This window comes from Hoplias malabaricus, chromosome 11, assembly GCF_029633855.1.
Source record: "Hoplias malabaricus isolate fHopMal1 chromosome 11, fHopMal1.hap1, whole genome shotgun sequence".
NCBI classification, from domain to species: Eukaryota; Metazoa; Chordata; class Actinopteri; order Characiformes; family Erythrinidae; genus Hoplias; species Hoplias malabaricus.
In genome coordinates, this window is record NC_089810.1 from 3,338,431 (window position 1) to 3,357,228 (window position 18,798).

The 18,798-nt window shown below is 44.2% G+C and overlaps 1 protein-coding gene across 1 annotated transcript in view; it reads left to right on the top strand.

Annotated features, from left to right (window-relative positions):
- Window positions 1–18,798, top strand: part of LOC136709954 (girdin-like) — a 61,639-nt gene that overhangs the window by 20,348 nt on the left and 22,493 nt on the right. The window lies entirely within an intron of this gene.

Sequence of the window (18,798 nt, forward strand, 5' to 3'; positions counted from 1 at the left end):
TTCTCTAGTGGAATCACGGCAGAAACACTTCAGAAATCCACTCTAAACACAATTGTTGCATCCACAAACAAATTCAAATTAAAAAAGTAAAAAATTGCAATTAACAGAAACAGGATCCAGAAACACTTCCTTCTCTGGGCCTGAGCTCATTTAACACTGTAACAGAGCCCTGAGCTGTGGAGCAGCTGAAATCCTGTAACAGACAAGAATCAGAAAAATTAACTTTCAAAACTACAGCCACTGGTCTCCTCAGTTCCCAAATGCTCACAGAGTGGAAACTGTTACTGGCAGTGATTCAGAATGAGAAAATATTTTTCTAAACACAAACTCTGTTTGAATATTTACAATGTTGTCTTTGTACTGTTTTAAATTTAAAGTAGTTTTTCATTACTTGAACATTGCGTTGTGTTTAATCACATTTTTCAGAATGTCCCAATATTTTTGGAACTCTCTAGAATTCCTGCACATGCTTTCCTCCTAAAATTACCTGCTGCTGGTTTTTTGTCATATCAGAACCACGTGGTCTGTCCTGTGTGTATTTGTCTGTGCTCATGATCTGTGCTGCATCATGGTCCTGGAGAAACATCCTCTGGTTTCAGTCTGTACTTGTTCATAGCTGAAATGATAATAAAGCACCTTGAACTTGGTGGGTGGGTGTGTTTGGTGTGTCTTCACAGTGAGGCAGGGCTGGGTGTGTTTTGATACCTCTGCATACTACATCTCTACTGACAAGAAGACCTGGAGTGAGAGCAGGGATGACTGTAAACACAAAGGAGGAGATCTGGTCATCATAAACAGCAAAGAAGAACAGGTAGGTGTGTGTGTGTGAGAGAGAGAGAGAGAGAGAGAGAGAGAGAGAGAGAGAGAGAGAGACACTGTTCTTTAAGCATTTTCACACTGACAGGAATACCTCGCAAGAAAGATCGGCAGTAAATATACTTGGATTGGTCTGACCGACAGTGAGAGGGAGAACCAGTGGAAGTGGGTGGACGGCTCAGCACTAACCACTGCGTAAGTAAATTTAACCAACTGTATTAGCTCCATTTATCCAGTCATACACAGATTTAAGCAAAAAATTAAAATTAAATAAAACCAACAAAGAACAGACCTCATTCACTAAATAACACCTAAATGTTTTGAATTGTTATGTAAATTTACCCAGTTACAGATTGTTGAAGGGTTTGCTGTTGTCAGACGGGAACAGAATGGAGACGCTTGTAGACTCGAGTACAATAAAATGAGTTTAATGAGATTATAGCAACAAACACCAAACTGTTCAAGGACAAAATCCAAATGTACAAAGCAAAGACATGTGAAAGATCAAACAGAAAGAAATACAGTGTTCTACACAAGACGAGAGGAGCGGTCCACAAACGGACAGAGGTCAAAACCAGAAACAGGATTTAAAAAAAAAAAAAAAAAAAAAAAAAAAAAAAAAAAAAGTGAGACAAAATTCAGAGGCATATTATAGCACTCCCTCTCGCGTATTTTCACTTAAATGATCTGCTGAGGTGGTGTATAAATGATACTCTGCCATGAAGTATTAGTCTTTCTCTATCTGTGATTGGGGAGTGTTACTCCATCTGACTGTTTACTCTGAAGAGACTGAAAGAATAAACCTGACATTACAACACCACACATCTGCTACTGTGGTTTTGCCTCAAGTGGACGGACTAAAGTGAGATGCGTACGGTCACATGGTTTCCATTTCTTGGAGATTGTTGCTGAATGCTTTGCTGGATAAACTACAGCCTTTTTAGAATTTAGGGTAATTATCATAGAGAAATTCCCTCATATTAATCTCCCTGTTCCCTCATGTATTGCTGTGATCCATTTCATTATATGAATGTATAATCAATATTCATTATTTGATTTTACAGTTAATAAACCACTTGTACGGAATTATTACTTTTAGTTCTGATTCAATTTGAGCCAAGAACCTCCAGCGGGTTAATGAGCATAATTCATTAATAATGATTAATTATAGCTAATTCTGCTACATTATATGTAAAGTCATCCAACATGATGACCTACTTGTCCAAGCTAAAGTTGGACAGGTAAAGACACTTATTTAATGGCTTTGAAACATGGAGCTTAGCAAAATGAATTAAATATTTATTATTAATAAAATAAGAATTAATTATCACTGACTCCACTATGTAGTATTTATGCCGCCGCAACATGGGGCATAATTATTTTACTACAGAGTTGTTTTCAAAGCTGGGTTCATCACCAAGTCATAGCCCTGATTGAGTGGTCAGAGAAATTCTCCTTCAGCAAAGCTGGCTCTACCCCAGCCTTCCCTCCATCCCTCTTTCATCCTACACCTCCCTCCTCCTCCTCCCTTAAAACTCTCCTCTTCATTCCTCTGTCTGTTGGCTCCAGCAATCTCTGACTTCTATAATGAACATTTAAAACATGTCACACAGCTCAAATAAGGACAGAGCAGACACTTGATAAATGTTTGGAACAGGTCCCATATCGATCACATGAACGATGAAGGTGTGGACTCCAGGTTTAGAGAGAACCTAATGTAAAGAGGTGAGGGTTAAACACTGATGAGACACATTCATATTCTGTGTGTTTCAGATACTGGGCTCGTGAACAACCAGACAACTGGAATGAAGAAGACTGTGTTCATATGGGCTTTATGGAAAACAAAACTTGGAATGACTTGTCTTGCTCTTTCAAACTTCATCGGATCTGTGAAAGAAGAGTGTTTCACTGAAAATAAAATGTTTTTCAAAGCAATTCTATACAGCACCAAAATAAGGCTTCTCTATTGTTACAGTGTCCAGAAGAGACATGTAGCTCTTTCGGTCTGTGTTTACTTTCATGCCGTTAGCGCTCTCCTGAATTTAGAGTCAGTTCCACCTTAAGTAATGTAACAGCTAAAATAAGTCAGTGTTACCCCCCTATGGAGCAGGAATAGAGCAACATCCTCATCTCGGTTCATCACTTTCATTGTTTGTAGGGCTCTCAGCCATTTCTCTGCTGTTAGCAGAGAGAGAGAGAGCGCTTACGATACAGGACAGAACAAGACACTGGGGCTTCTTTGTCCAGAGCATTTCATAAAAAATGTTTGATTATAAATGTGAAACACCTCACTTTTGAAAAGGACAAAAAACACCCCCACACACAATATGCAGCAAATTGTGCTTTACATTTGGGCCATAGTGACACCACACGTCTGACAACCCTCTACTTCAGGACAGTAAACCCAAACACAATCTCACTACACACCAAGCCTCAAACACACAAACCCCTAAAAAATGGTTTATTCACTAAAATAACCCCTTAAACAAGGACTGATGTTGAACATGTGGGGAGCTTCCACGCAAGCCCCTCCCATACCAGGTGCCACCCCACAGCCCCCTTCCAAGGGTAAACCATTGTAGTGGAGTATGAGCCAAATATGAATATCGGACAATCAAGAAATGAAAAGTTTTGAATTAAAACTTTTCCAGTCTGCAGAAGACTTTCCGTCTGCAACATAGCAGCCCCCACACACACACAACCAATCTAAAGACATCAAAAGAACCCTTTTAAGTAACACATGGCCCCAACACCCCCCTTCTCTCTTTTAACTAACAGGAACTGTCGAGATAACTAACTTAAAGAGACAGGAACCTCAAACAAAGAAGAGAGCTTTTACGGCCCGTTTTTATGACAATGGCACCTAAATGTCTAATCCTTATCTTTCACGGAGATCAACAGATGTTCAAACCAAAGTGACCTCGAGTGAACTCCCGTGAACCAACAGCTGAAACACGGATTAACAACGACACCAAATGGACACTGGCGGAACTACACCTCGCTCGGAGTCGCCGCAAGACAATAGCGAAAATAGCCGATCTCTGAGTTATTTGTGTATAAACGAACGTATGAATGTCACTTTCTGTACCCTCAGATGAATGCCTACCTTCTAATGAAATGATGTATAATGCCGATTGTTTCTATTACAAAGATCAGTTTTGTCTCTGAATGAGAGAAAATGGATTAATGTTTTATTTTTCAGCGTATCATCACGAATTGGACGTGAACAATGTACTCAAGATGGGACCTTATGTAAATGTCTGATATTAATAGTCCAATGTACTCATTGTTATAGGTTGATAACAGGTATAAGAATTTTGATACGAGAAACTCATATTCCTTATGTATGAATCACAGAGTCAAAACCCCCTCCTCCTACTCTCTCTCTCTCTCTCTCTCCCTCACGAGAGTCACGTGAGTCTGGACTCGCGTCCAATCAGAAAGAGGACGCCTCCCATTAGGGCGTGACCGCGCCAGCCTTGAAAAGGCCAAACAGCAAGACAGACAAGGAGTTCGAAGTTTGAAGAGTCGCGAGGACTCTGCAGAAGTAACGGACCACGAAAGGAACTGGAAAATAGAGGACGCCGACAACAAACAAAGAAAAACCTCTCAGACTTCAGAAAAGCTTACGAGAGACGTCTCGAAATTAGCTAAGAGTATGAAGTTTTACTAATACGTCGAGTAATTTGAATATCTTTCTTTTCCTTTAATCTTGTTTATGTTTATTACCTATCGAAGTGTGATCTCACGAATGATCAAGGCGGGTGAAACTTATTTGTGGCCAAAGTAAGGTATCAACCGTTTGAGTAATCGATAACAGATATATTAACGTTATAAGCTGATTCCTGAAGACATCAATCCTGGAAAGCTGGACAACGAGACTAGCTAATACTCTGAAAAAGCCTCCCCACTACGGTGGAAAACCAGCCACGCCTGTGAAAAACCGAAGAAGGGAAATCTCGATCAACGCAGCTCAGCTCGGAATCGAGGGTCTTCAAATCGACTGTAAAGAGATCCTCCATAAGCGGGCCTGCTTCTCACCACGTGGGAACGACGAGAACACCCCGGGACACGGAGATTAAACAACAGGACGCGACGGCTCGGTGAAACGGCGAACGAGTAAGCTAGCGTATTTAACACCTTTTCAGTAGCTGATGTCCAAACAAACCCTCTTTATAATTTACCATTTATTAACCTTAGTTAGCAACAATTTAGTCACAAGTTAGAAGTGTCTAGCTCACCTTAAGGTCAAAATCAGTTCCCCCTGCCGGACACCGTGAGATTACAAGGTTGTGCTATGTTAACTAAATATCTTCTTTTTATTAATAAAACTCTCATTATTTGAAGTCACAGTGTTTGCAATTTATTCATTAGAATTTCTGAAAATCCTGAAGAACTCATTTAGCATGATTATTATTCATTCTCAAACTAATTATTAATGTTTTAATTGCTTAAACCAATTATAAATCTTAATTAATATCATTAAGTCAAATATCAGAGGTTGGAGGAGTTTGAATAAGGTCAAGGCTATAAAACAAATTATAAAATTATATATATATGTATCGGGGTGTATGACCAACATCCACTACATATAAAATATATATATTTTATTGGCGCCCACGCGAGGCCGGAAAAAGGCTTTTAATGAACAAACTGCAAAACACTGAATATCAGCTTGGGTTTATGAAATACTTTCCGCTGTTTGTGTTGCTGAATAACGATTGAGATTCAAAGCTTGATGTGGGTAATTTCGTGTTGTGTTTGTTACTGCTGAAAAACTGTTCTGTGATATATACCGGTTAGAAAATAAGCTTGGTTGTTTTTGAAAGAGCGCGGCTCTGCGCCATTTTGCATGCATTAAATTGAGGCCTGGGCACGTCTGAACTGCGCGAAATTCCGCTGTGAGACTTTGCCGTCGGATTCGACCTCCCGCCGCGAAATCCCGGCGAAGAGAGACCACCGAACCGAATACCCCCGTTCGTTTTAAACTGGGTCGCTACCAGCGTTAATAACGAGATCGCGCGCTAGGCGATTGGGAGGTTATTAAACAGCCGAAAATACGGCTTGTATGAAGAGCAGTCTGCTCTCGTCAGCTGTTCCTGTTAAACTGAAATCATATTCAGAAAGGAACGAACCCCTTTGAAGGGGCGGAGCTGAAACTAAGGAGGGAAATTCAAAACGCCCCCAAAACAGAGGAAGACAAATTCCCTCTTGTGGTATAAGTGCGTAATTGCAGGGAAAAATACTTCATAACTAGCGTCTATTGAAGCGTGTCCTCCCTTGCTCCTCCTTGTGGTCAAGCGGTGCTACCCTTGACGTTTGATTCCCGTACACCCTCTAGTGGTTGGGAGGTTGTCCGCCGAGACAACATAAGTGTTTAGCAGCCCTCTGGTGTTTAAAAGTTGTCATTACAGATGAAATTCTTTTAAAAATACCTTAGTGTAAAATCTCTGTTCCCCTTTTAAAATTTTAATTTTTATTTTTTTGATAGAGTATCTGAGCGTTTAAAATCTTTATTCCATTTTAGATTTTAATCTGATAACACCCTCTAGTGTTGAAACTTCCCGCTACAGTGGAAATTCCCATTTGTGTTAGTGTATCTGCTGGTACCGTGTCTATTGGGACTCTCACCAGCGCCGACTGGTGTCCATTGCTGCTATTGCATTGTAACTTGCTTGTCGCCCTCTGGTGTCCTAGTCTGGTATTACAATTTAAGTTCAACTTAAATACTGAAGCTCGCTGTTGCCATTCAGACTTACCTTCAGTACCCTCTGGTGGAGAAAACTTACTATCGCAATTGAAATTGTCGACCAGTTCACACTGATAAGACCTGGTATCACAGCTCTAGTGGCTGTCTCTAAACTCTGCACATCTGAATAATTACAAGTAAAGGCTTGGAAGCATAATAAGTTGATACAACTACAGCAGACAGCGTGCAATAATTAGAGATTGACACTTTAACTTGATACCAGATCACAAACGCAGTTAAAAGAGAGAGTCTTTTAATCTTGCTATTCTTAATAATTCTTTCATTTGGAAAATTCTTTTACTTTCATAATTCCTTAATTGGAAATTATATGTAGTAATAAATTTCACTTAATTTAAAATTCTTTAATCCAAATTTTTCGACAATTCTTTAATTCAAAATTTTAATAATTTTAATTATTGAAAATTTTTTCGTTAATTTTTTCTCTCTTCTTGTATTCACTTGCGCATAGCAACTTTCACTCCACCCTCTCATACTAACAGACTTCCCTTAGAGATTCACAAGTGAACTCTAACACCATACATACTAGCAGTTACTCTTAGAGCACTCGGTACAGGTGAATTTAGTTCAGATTTAGTTAGAAAAGGGATTAACGGAATTAATCCTAACTAAATAGAAGTAAGTTACACCTCGCAGTTAAAAACACAGCTAACATGGCAGAAGGGACTTTTTCTTCGGAAGTATATGTAGAAGGTTTGTGGGATGAGGCATTCTCTGTTCTGACCAGCATCACCAGTGATGTGATGCCTGGACTCGCAGAAACTGTGCAGAAAACCTCACAGGCCCATCGTGACCACATGGTGGCTAAGTGGGTAGAGAACCACTTAACCGACATCCTCAAGGGCAAGCCCCTAACTGAGGCCTTAGGTCAAATAGCCCTCCTCGCTGTAGTACAGCTCAGAGCCAGCGAACGTGAGCTTGACGTGTCACGGCGACAGCAGGCAAAGGTAGAGGCAGAGCTAAGTCGACTTCAAAGCGAAATAGCTGAAGGGAACACGCTGCCCCAGGTCACACCCAATGTGCCACCTAGTGCCGCTACAGAAAGACAAGGCCAGCAGGAAGATAGTGAGGATCAGGAACCAGACTCAGGGACCGTAACCTTTAGAGCTGCTGCAGCACCTCCTCTGGTATCAACGGGTATTTCCCCCTCCCCTGTGTCTCCTGTCAGTCGTCCCTTACAACGCCCTGCTAGACCCAGAGCACTGCAACCCAGTGTCTGGTCCCCTCAACCTTTACCCTCTCATGGTCCCTCATACAAGGACCTAGATAAAATCGCGCGTAATATAACCCGCTTTGATCCCAAACCTGACGGTTCTAATGATATCTTTTCCTACCTAAAAGATATTGACTTCTACCTCCAAAGGTTCCCCGGGATCACCATAGATGACAGACTATATGTGATTAAACTGACCTCCAACCGAGACGTCAGTAACTTCATTGAACGTCAGCCAGACTATGTAAAAGCGCGATATGATGTGCTGTGCCAAGCATTGGAGGAAGAATTCTCCAATCACCTCTCACAGACCGGACTGGCCGCTGCTTTGAACATAAAACAGCAACGCCAGGAATCCCCTCAGCAATATTATAATCGACTCAGACAGGCGTACTTCGGACCTAGAAATGACTCCGGAATGGAGGAAGAGTTAAATTTCAAATCACTATTTATCCAAAACCTCCATCCCCACACCAGTCACCAGTTGGGAGTCTCAGCTTGCCCTCGCACCCTGTCTAGCAGGCAGCTGCGTGATTTAGCACTCAGAGGTTTCCTCAAAACCCAACAAATTCCCAACAGGCGGTCCGAAACACCCCAAGTCTTCAATGTCGACTCCAGTTCCCCACATTTAGAGTTAGAAGGCGCCACCCAGGCCGATCCACCAAGATCCGCCCTGAACCCTTCCTCCACTCCGTGGACCAGTGAGGGCCCGAAACCTCATCCGCCCTCACACCAATACAAGCGCTACCCTCCTCGCAGGCCAGACAGAAATCATGACAAAGATTTCTGGAACCCTCGGGACAGGGCTGGGTATGGTCGTGACTATTACCCTGTAGAAAACCGCGGTGCGGGCCGTGGAAAACCATCACACCCCCATAAGGGATATGAGCGAACAGCTCCGAACCAGCTTTCTGATTCCTATAGAGAAAAGAAAGAGAAATACTGGTATCAAAATAAAGAAAATCACGCTAGAGACAAGCTTAAAGGCACGGAACTCAGCTCTAAGGAGTTAGAGGACATCCGCCGAATGCTTGCAATGATTTGCAAAGAGAAAAAGAAAAAACCTGACGTTCTTTCTATCACCTCTTCGCGGTCTAACCCAAAGCCATCCTCTAACACCCCAGAAATGTTAGAGAGTTATGTAGGAGAAGTGACAAGCGAAGCTCCGTCTTCTAGCGCACCGCGCAATCTCCTCGTGACCCAAACAAACACTGAAAACCCGATGATACAGGGGGGTGACTTGCAACCACCCTCCAGTGCTGTTTTGGTTGTTCAGTTAGACGGTAAAGAAGGTTTAACGTCAAATGACCCTTCAGTCATTGAAGGCGACACACCCGTCCGACAATTCATGGGACACTTAACTGAGAAAGGGGTTGCACGCAAATTCTACTTGTCCACCATTGTGGAGAGAAGGCTAGTACATGAGGCCCTGTTGGACACTGCATCAGATGTCACGCTCATGTCTTCCGCCTTATTCCACCAGGTTCGAGCCATTGCGCGGCGTGAAAATCGCGAGATACAGCTCCAAAACTGTTCTCTTAAAATTCAGCCGTATTCACATGCAGGCCTCACTATCCAGTCTATGGCACTAATACACTTAGCCATTGGACCAATGACCTTAGTGCATCCAGTCCATGTGTCTCCTCTCGAAACAATTCCCTTCCTCATCGGCAAAGATCTCCTTAATCGCTTCGAACCACTGATTGACTTCAAAAGGTCAAAGATCTGGGCACAAGTGCGTGAGCCTTTACCCATCTGCACCCCACACCACCGGGAAGCTCAGTGTTGCCGTCTCGAAATCCGGCCTGAATCAATAGGAGATCCACCAAGTCAGATCCCTCACTTCGAGGAAGAGGAAACTGAGCCCATGGCAGCCACACCAGAGACAGCAGTCTCTCCCTGGCCCCCTAGTGCCATGTTAGAACAACGGAACACCTTCCTATGCACTTTCACACAGCCGTCCACAACAGACGCTCCAGGCCTTCCCATCGTGAATGGTCTCACAATCCAGGACTATCATGTAGACAATGCAGTTCTGGCTCTATGGACCGACCAGTCCGCCATAAGCCAAACCCTCTTTAACACTCTGCGCCTCACTCAACCAAATATTCCTTTGGTGAGCAGTCCTTGTCGCTTTCCTCTTAACCTGGCATCAAAAGCAATGTCACCCACTGATGGAATTTGCGCTTTAACCGTCCAGTGGAACAAAAGGGTAATCACCCATTATTTCTTAGTCGTCCCTAACTTGCCGCACGACGTTTACATTGGTAGTGACTTCTTGGTGCGCCTCGACGTCCACGTAGACACCCTCAATAGTGTACTGTGGTCTTTGACTGATGTTTCAACGGAAACCTGGTCCTCCGATCTCAGCAACCTAGGCTCAGGACAAACTATTCCCGAGGTATGTCAGGTCACTAACCAAGGTTCACTTGTGGTACCTGCGAACGCAGCAAATGTACCCATCCGCTTAGTCATGCGACCTGGCCAACACTTAAGCCACGCGCATGCACTTTTCCAACCGTCACCTCAGTTCTTCGAACTAGGCCTCACCCTCGAAGCCACACCTTTGGTGGAGACGCGAGCAAGATCCACCTATCTATTCGTACGGAACGAAACCACTCAACCCTTGACGATCCCTCACTCATCTCCTCTGGGTTGGTTAGTCAGTACGAAATTCCATGACTTCGAGTTGCGAATTCCGATCATAGGACCAATGCCTGAATCCCTGCTTCTTGATCATGCAGAATCAAAGGTGTTCTACACTCATCCGACACGAGCTGTTGCCCTCTTCTCAGCTCTGGACATGAGTAACGACGCCATTTGCAGGATAGATCTCGCTGACGACAGTCAAATGACGATCACGGTCCTTTCCATAGATTCATCCCCGGAATCCTCCCGGGAACCATCTCTTCTTCCCGAAGCGGGAGAAAACACTTCAAATCCGCGTACTTCGAAAGAACTATCTGACTCCGAATTTCGTATCCAAGTCGAACAAGTTCTAAAGGAGGCCGACGCCCTCCAAAGCAAAGAAGAACGTGAGAAACTCTGCGAAGTGCTCCTTAAATATCAAAAATCTTTTTCCAAAGATTCAACGGACTGTGGTCTCACTGACATTCATTCAGTACGCATTCCCACTCGTCCAGGAGCACCACCCACGTTTGTCCGCCAATACAAAATTCCGTTGGCATCCTATGAACCGGTACAAGAAATCATTGATGACTTGCTGGAAAAGGGCATAATTCGACCCTGTAACAGCACGTATTCGGCACCATTATGGCCCGTCATAAAACCAAATGGTAAATGGCGCTTAACCATCGTCTATCGGAAACTAAATCAACAGGTTCCCTTGTCTCGATGGCCGATGACACAATTGGAGCAAGAGCTTCCCTCGGTCCGAAACGCTAAATACTTTTCCACCATCGATGTAGCCTCTGGCTTCTGGACCATCCCGGTGCAAGCAGAAGACCAACACAAGCTCGCTTTCACTTTCGCAAACCGACAGTACACATTCACTAGGTGCCCTTTTGGATATGCCAACTCACCCGCGGAGTTTAATATTTTCTTAAACAAAGCATGCCCTGATGCCCGCGAGCGAGGCACCCTCATATATGTGGACGACATACTCATGCGTAACCACTCCCTACAGGCACACATTGACGAGATTGATCATGTTCTTGACCAGCTTACAACAGCAGGTGCGAAAATATCACTCTCCAAATGTCAGTGGTGCAGAACAAAAGTGAATTACGTCGGTCTGCTCGTAAGCACTGATGGTGTTGAACCACAAGTGAGTCGAGTGCAAGGGGTAACAAACCTCGCAGCACCCACCAACCTTAAGGAACTCCGCAGTTTCTTAGGAGTATGCAACTACTCACGACAATTCATAGAGAACTATGCGGACCTAGCTCGTCCACTTTATGACCTCCTGAAAAAGGACACTCCGTTCACCTGGGGCGAAGCCCAGGAACACGCCATGCAGGCACTAAAATCGAAACTGTGCACGGCCCCATGCCTTGCCTATCCTGACAGTAGCAAAGAATTCTACCTAGAAGTAGGGTTCTCGAACCACTGTCTCAGCTCCGGTCTGTATCAATTACACGATAGAGACAAACGTGTCATAGCCTATGCTAGTAAAACTATGCTGGCTGCCGAAAACAAATACAGTGACTGCGAAAAAGCACTACTAGCAACAGTGTGGGCAGTCAAACATTTCTCCAACTACCTAGGTGGTCAGAAGGTGATTGTTGAAACTCATCATCAACCAGTCACTTTCCTAAACAGCCAACGAATTCGAGAGGGTGTAGTAACTAACGCTCGAGTAGCGTCATGGCTAATGGCTCTCCAAAGCTTTGACTTAGAGGTGCGTTACGCGCAAAACTACAAGAGCCCCCTAGGCACAGGCCTTGCTTCCTGCAGGCGATGCGAAGGAAACATTCCTTCCCAAGTGCCACAAACTCCAGAAACCCTCTTACCCACCGTGGCTAACCACCACTATTTTGATCCTAACACATGCAAAGACCTTGTCACTGCATATGTAGATGGTTGTTCGTTCCGCCGAGAACACACCCTGATGGCAGGGGTGGGTATTATCGGAATAAACGGATGGCCTCACGAACCCCTAAGTTTCAAATTGGGTGCTCAGTCCTCCCAATATGCTGAAATAGCAGGAATTCTTATCACAATCCAGTCTGCAGTCCAGAAAAGCATAAAAACGTTGGTGATCTGCACAGACTCCAACTACGCGCGCCTAAGCTTCACATGCCACTTGAGACTGTGGAAAACCAACAACTACACCACGTCAAACAAAAAGCCAGTTAAACACAAAGAGCTTTTCGCGGCATGCGAACACTTGGTAGACACACATGACCTGCAGATCTACTGGAAGAAAGTGAAGGGTCACTCCCGAGTCCCGGGAGATGACAAAGAATTCAATGATCAAGCAGATAGCTTAGCCAAGCGAGGGGCCCGCGAAGGCACATCGTGGACATTCGATCCCTCCCTTTTTCCAAACCCACCCGACATCGAAGTCCTAGCTGTCACACGGTCTCGAACTATAACAAAGGCGTCGCCTGACAATGCCAAAACTACCATTGTCTCTATTAACCCTGCTTTTTCGGACGCTGACTTAGTTACTCTCCAAGCTCGAGACCCATCCATTTCTAATATGCTTAGCCATGTCTCTGACCCTTCTACTAATCCCATCGCAGCACAAGATCTTGACCCCATACCAGGCCTTAAAGACCTATACGGCGCCAAAGCGTCCCTCCAAGTCGTCAAAGGCTTGCTAGTTCATGCCACTGACTCGCACACTTCACCTACGTTCGTGGTTCCTCAGTGCCACAGGGGGGTGATGCTGATGCACGCCCATGACTCCCCATCTGCGGGACACAAAGGGGTCAAAGCAACACACCATGCGCTCAAGCAGGTGGCATATTGGCCCCACATGGTAAAAGATGTGGCTGACTACATTAAAGGCTGTCTGGTATGTTGCCAATTTCAACCCTCGAATCCTCTTCATAGAGCCCCCTTGCAAAAGAAAGGAGTATCCTTCCCTTGGTCAAACCTCCAGATAGACTGGGTTGGACCACTCACTCGAACAGTAAGAGGTAACAAGTACTTCCTCACAGTCACGTGTGCATTCACTAAATGGGTAGAATGCCTCCCCGCACCGAATGACACAGCACTAACCACTGCATACTTACTGATGAACCATGTCTTCTCACGGTTTGGCCTACCCAGCCGTGTCGACTCTGACAGAGGGACACATTTCACAGCTGAGGTCATGCAGCAGCTCTGGCAACTCTTAGGAGTAAAAGCCAGCCTTCACATTAGCTACCATCCTCAAAGCTCAGGTCAGGTAGAGCGAGCCAACCGAACTGTTGTTAGCATACTGAAAAAGTACGTAGCAGCAAACCAACGAGACTGGGATGTCAAACTCCCCCTCGTACTGATGGCCATACGGGCGACCCCACACGACGCGGTCGGGGTCTCACCCTTTGAGTTGATGACAGGGAGACAAATGACTCTGCCTCTACATCTGTTATATCAGCCAGGTGAAGCTAGCATAGCTGTAGCCTACACCACTCATCAGTATATGGAGGACCTGCAGAAACACCTCAAAGCTACTTTCGCCTTTGCCCAGCAGAAACTGGAAAGAAGTGCAGAAGGTCGCAAAGCGTACTATGATCACAAAGCATCCCACGATGAACTCCAAATAGGGGACAAAGTATGGTACTACATCTTTGTCCAACCTGTTGGAAGGTCGCGAAAAACAGGGGGGAATTTGGCCCGCAAATTCCTACCCCGATGGTCCGGTCCCTACAAGATAACAGACAAACTGTCCCCCGTTGTTTACAGGATCAAAATAAACAAAGCTCGGGGCAGTACCGAATTCAAATGGGTCCACCGCAACCAAATCCGACCACACACAACCCCCATGGGACTTGTAGGGGATACTAACGCTTGTGTTAGATCATAAACGGCAGAACCAAAGGCAGGGAGAGTGTTAGTTAACAAACAACTATAACCTTCTACTCACACCTTAGTTCTCCTATCCCTTTTCCCTTTTTCTCTCACTCTTTAGCAGGCAACGAGCTTCTAACCAGACTGAGGACACTCAGGGTGCAAGACCCTAGTCCCTCATCGTCAATTATTGTAGAGTGCTTACCCTAGGAAATTTTTATCAAAAAGGGGGGTATCGTGAAAATTTCTTATAATTTATCTAAACGACTCGCCGTAAATACCCTAAATCTAACCATGAGCATCTCTTCCGGTAGGATGGCCCCGCTGCTCATTCTCCTGATCGTCGGCTCCCTAGGAACCGCTGTGCTCCCTGAAGTGATTGAACCAGGTCCTGACTCAGGAATAATACTGAAAGACCAGCCGGGACTGCTAATCACTAATTGCCGCCTCCATACCCAGAGAGTATTTGTACGGTTGAATCCCGCCGAAGCGTGTAGCAAAAACCTACCGATAACCACGCTGCAGACTGGCCGGAATGGAGTTAGATGGACTGAGGAAGCTATCAGCCATGCTGAAGCCGACGTAACTCACATGCTCCGCCAGTTACAAAAGTTTACCGTAACGCAATCAGAACTAAATGGTTTTAATAAACGACCTAAACGCTTCATAGGCGGATTGTTAATGGCAGCTGCAACTGTGGGATCACTACTGAGTCTCGGAACGTCCGCCGTCAATGCCGTCAATGTAGCCACTGTTAAACGTCAAGTAGGGGAATTGCAAGCGGAAATTCCGAACATTAAAACCCAATTAGACAAACAGCAGCAGCACCTGCAAACCATTGGGCAAACCCTACGTGGCACCGTCGTAGTGCTCAACGCTCACAGTGTCGCTTTGAACAAAACGCTCCAGACGGTTAACTCCATGCTTTCAGTAGTACAACTTGACCTTGCCCACATCCAGCTTGTGAATATGTTATTGTCTGATATGCTACAAGAAATCAGCTCCTCTGTAGATAGCCTAGCCATGGGGAGAATCCCTCCTTACCTGGTGCCCCTATCCTTAGTACAGGAGATTTTATCCACAGCAACTCGAGAAGTAGTTACTGATCTCCAGGCCCACCTAGCCTATACCTTAGGTAGCGCCATCCCAATTTATGTTAATCCTCAAGACCGAGAATTAGCATTCATTATTAACCTTCCCATAATGGCGCCTGAAAACATATACCGTTTGAAAGATGTTGTCAACGTTGGTTTCTGGCAAGATTCTGCCTACGTTCGTGTGAAAACAACATCTCTTGTAGCATACCAAGACGATAACCCTGACTTATATCTGGTACCCAATTTGCTTATGTGCACACTCACTAAAGACATTCACTACTTGTGCCCTAGCAAACCTTTCATTCGTGACAGCGCAAATGGGATCTGTGGCCTTAAGCCTATGATGAGTAATACTCAATGCCCGGTAGTCGTCACGCCCCGACGTTTGGTAACCAGTACTCAAGCTGAAATTGTTGGAAATCGTTGGTTGGTTAACACCCCCTTTAGAGAGGCCCTACTAACCTATGATCAACATGACACCTCAGAAAGGGTACTCCTTCCTAGCCAAACCTTCTGGGTAGACGTCCCCGTAAACGCAATCTTACATGTAGGAGACCTGGCCCTGTATCACCTAAACCCTGACCAATATGAGAGCGACGTAGAAATCTCAGAGTTCTTCTCCAAACACACCATCGAGCTAGATACTAAAACACTAACTCGCCTAGAATATGAGGGAACCCAAGTCATTGACCTAACCCCCATAGATAACACTCTTAGAGAACTATCGTCTCAACCCCTATGGCCAGTTCAGCCTGTCACCTATGCATGGTCCACCCCGGACACCTTACTAGTTACCCTGGTAGGATTAGGATATCTTTTGACCTTTGGTATAGCTTGGTTCTATTTCAAACGCACTCGAGCCCTCCAGAGCAGGTTAGAAACTTGGTCTAATAAAATGGTCAAATTCGTTAGACATAAGAGAGCCCAGAGAGGTGAACCCCCAAGTTTTAGATATGAAGCCGAAGGCCATGTCGAAGAATCAGCTCTCGAGGTTGCGTTTGAACAAGACCTGCCCCTAAATAATTAGGATCCCTTCAGCATGCAAACATACACATTCCATATACACCCATACACTAATAGGAATACATCAGCTCTGGAAATGTGTTTGAATATGCTTGCTGACCTCACCTTCCTCCACAGCAAAAGTTCTTTTCAGCTCCATGATCCCTGACGAACCATAAAACTGAAAAGAAAGGGGGGAATGTAGTGGAGTATGAGCCAAATATGAATATCGGACAATCAAGAAATGAAAAGTTTTGAATTAAAACTTTTCCAGTCTGCAGAAGACTTTCCGTCTGCAACATAGCAGCCCCCACACACACACAACCAATCTAAAGACATCAAAAGAACCCTTTTAAGTAACACATGGCCCCAACACCCCCCTTCTCTCTTTTAACTAACAGGAACTGTCGAGATAACTAACTTAAAGAGACAGGAACCTCAAACAAAGAAGAGAGCTTTTACGGCCCGTTTTTATGACAATGGCACCTAAATGTCTAATCCTTATCTTTCACGGAGATCAACAGATGTTCAAACCAAAGTGACCTCGAGTGAACTCCCGTGAACCAACAGCTGAAACACGGATTAACAACGACACCAAATGGACACTGGCGGAACTACACCTCGCTCGGAGTCGCCGCAAGACAATAGCGAAAATAGCCGATCTCTGAGTTATTTGTGTATAAACGAACGTATGAATGTCACTTTCTGTACCCTCAGATGAATGCCTACCTTCTAATGAAATGATGTATAATGCCGATTGTTTCTATTACAAAGATCAGTTTTGTCTCTGAATGAGAGAAAATGGATTAATGTTTTATTTTTCAGCGTATCATCACGAATTGGACGTGAACAATGTACTCAAGATGGGACCTTATGTAAATGTCTGATATTAATAGTCCAATGTACTCATTGTTATAGGTTGATAACAGGTATAAGAATTTTGATACGAGAAACTCATATTCCTTATGTATGAATCACAGAGTCAAAACCCCCTCCTCCTACTCTCTCTCTCTCTCTCTCTCCCTCACGAGAGTCACGTGAGTCTGGACTCGCGTCCAATCAGAAAGAGGACGCCTCCCATTAGGGCGTGACCGCGCCAGCCTTGAAAAGGCCAAACAGCAAGACAGACAAGGAGTTCGAAGTTTGAAGAGTCGCGAGGACTCTGCAGAAGTAACGGACCACGAAAGGAACTGGAAAATAGAGGACGCCGACAACAAACAAAGAAAAACCTCTCAGACTTCAGAAAAGCTTACGAGAGACGTCTCGAAATTAGCTAAGAGTATGAAGTTTTACTAATACGTCGAGTAATTTGAATATCTTTCTTTTCCTTTAATCTTGTTTATGTTTATTACCTATCGAAGTGTGATCTCACGAATGATCAAGGCGGGTGAAACTTATTTGTGGCCAAAGTAAGGTATCAACCGTTTGAGTAATCGATAACAGATATATTAACGTTATAAGCTGATTCCTGAAGACATCAATCCTGGAAAGCTGGACAACGAGACTAGCTAATACTCTGAAAAAGCCTCCCCACTACGGTGGAAAACCAGCCACGCCTGTGAAAAACCGAAGAAGGGAAATCTCGATCAACGCAGCTCAGCTCGGAATCGAGGGTCTTCAAATCGACTGTAAAGAGATCCTCCATAAGCGGGCCTGCTTCTCACCACGTGGGAACGACGAGAACACCCCGGGACACGGAGATTAAACAACAGGACGCGACGGCTCGGTGAAACGGCGAACGAGTAAGCTAGCGTATTTAACACCTTTTCAGTAGCTGATGTCCAAACAAACCCTCTTTATAATTTACCATTTATTAACCTTAGTTAGCAACAATTTAGTCACAAGTTAGAAGTGTCTAGCTCACCTTAAGGTCAAAATCAGTTCCCCCTGCCGGACACCGTGAGATTACAAGGTTGTGCTATGTTAACTAAATATCTTCTTTTTATTAATAAAACTCTCATTATTTGAAGTCACAGTGTTTGCAATTTATTCATTAGAATTTCTGAAAATCCTGAAGAACTCATTTAGCATGATTATTATTCATTCTCAAACTAATTATTAATGTTTTAATTGCTTAAACCAATTATAAATCTTAATTAATATCATTAAGTCAAATATCAGAGGTTGGAGGAGTTTGAATAAGGTCAAGGCTATAAAACAAATTATAAAATTATATATATATGTATCGGGGTGTATGACCAACATCCACTACACCATTTTAACAGTCCCCTCAGGTCAACAAGACCCAAGAGAGCTCTGAGTCAGACTCCTGAACAAAACAGAACTCCTCACGGTGCACAGCCTCCAGCCCCATGTCACTCAGCTTCAACAATGACCTACTTGCCTTGTCAACTCTGCCGCTAATACTCATCTGTTTATTAACATTAGCTGCTAATCTCTCATTAGCACTGTGCCTGTTAGCTTTATGGCAAAATTTTGTC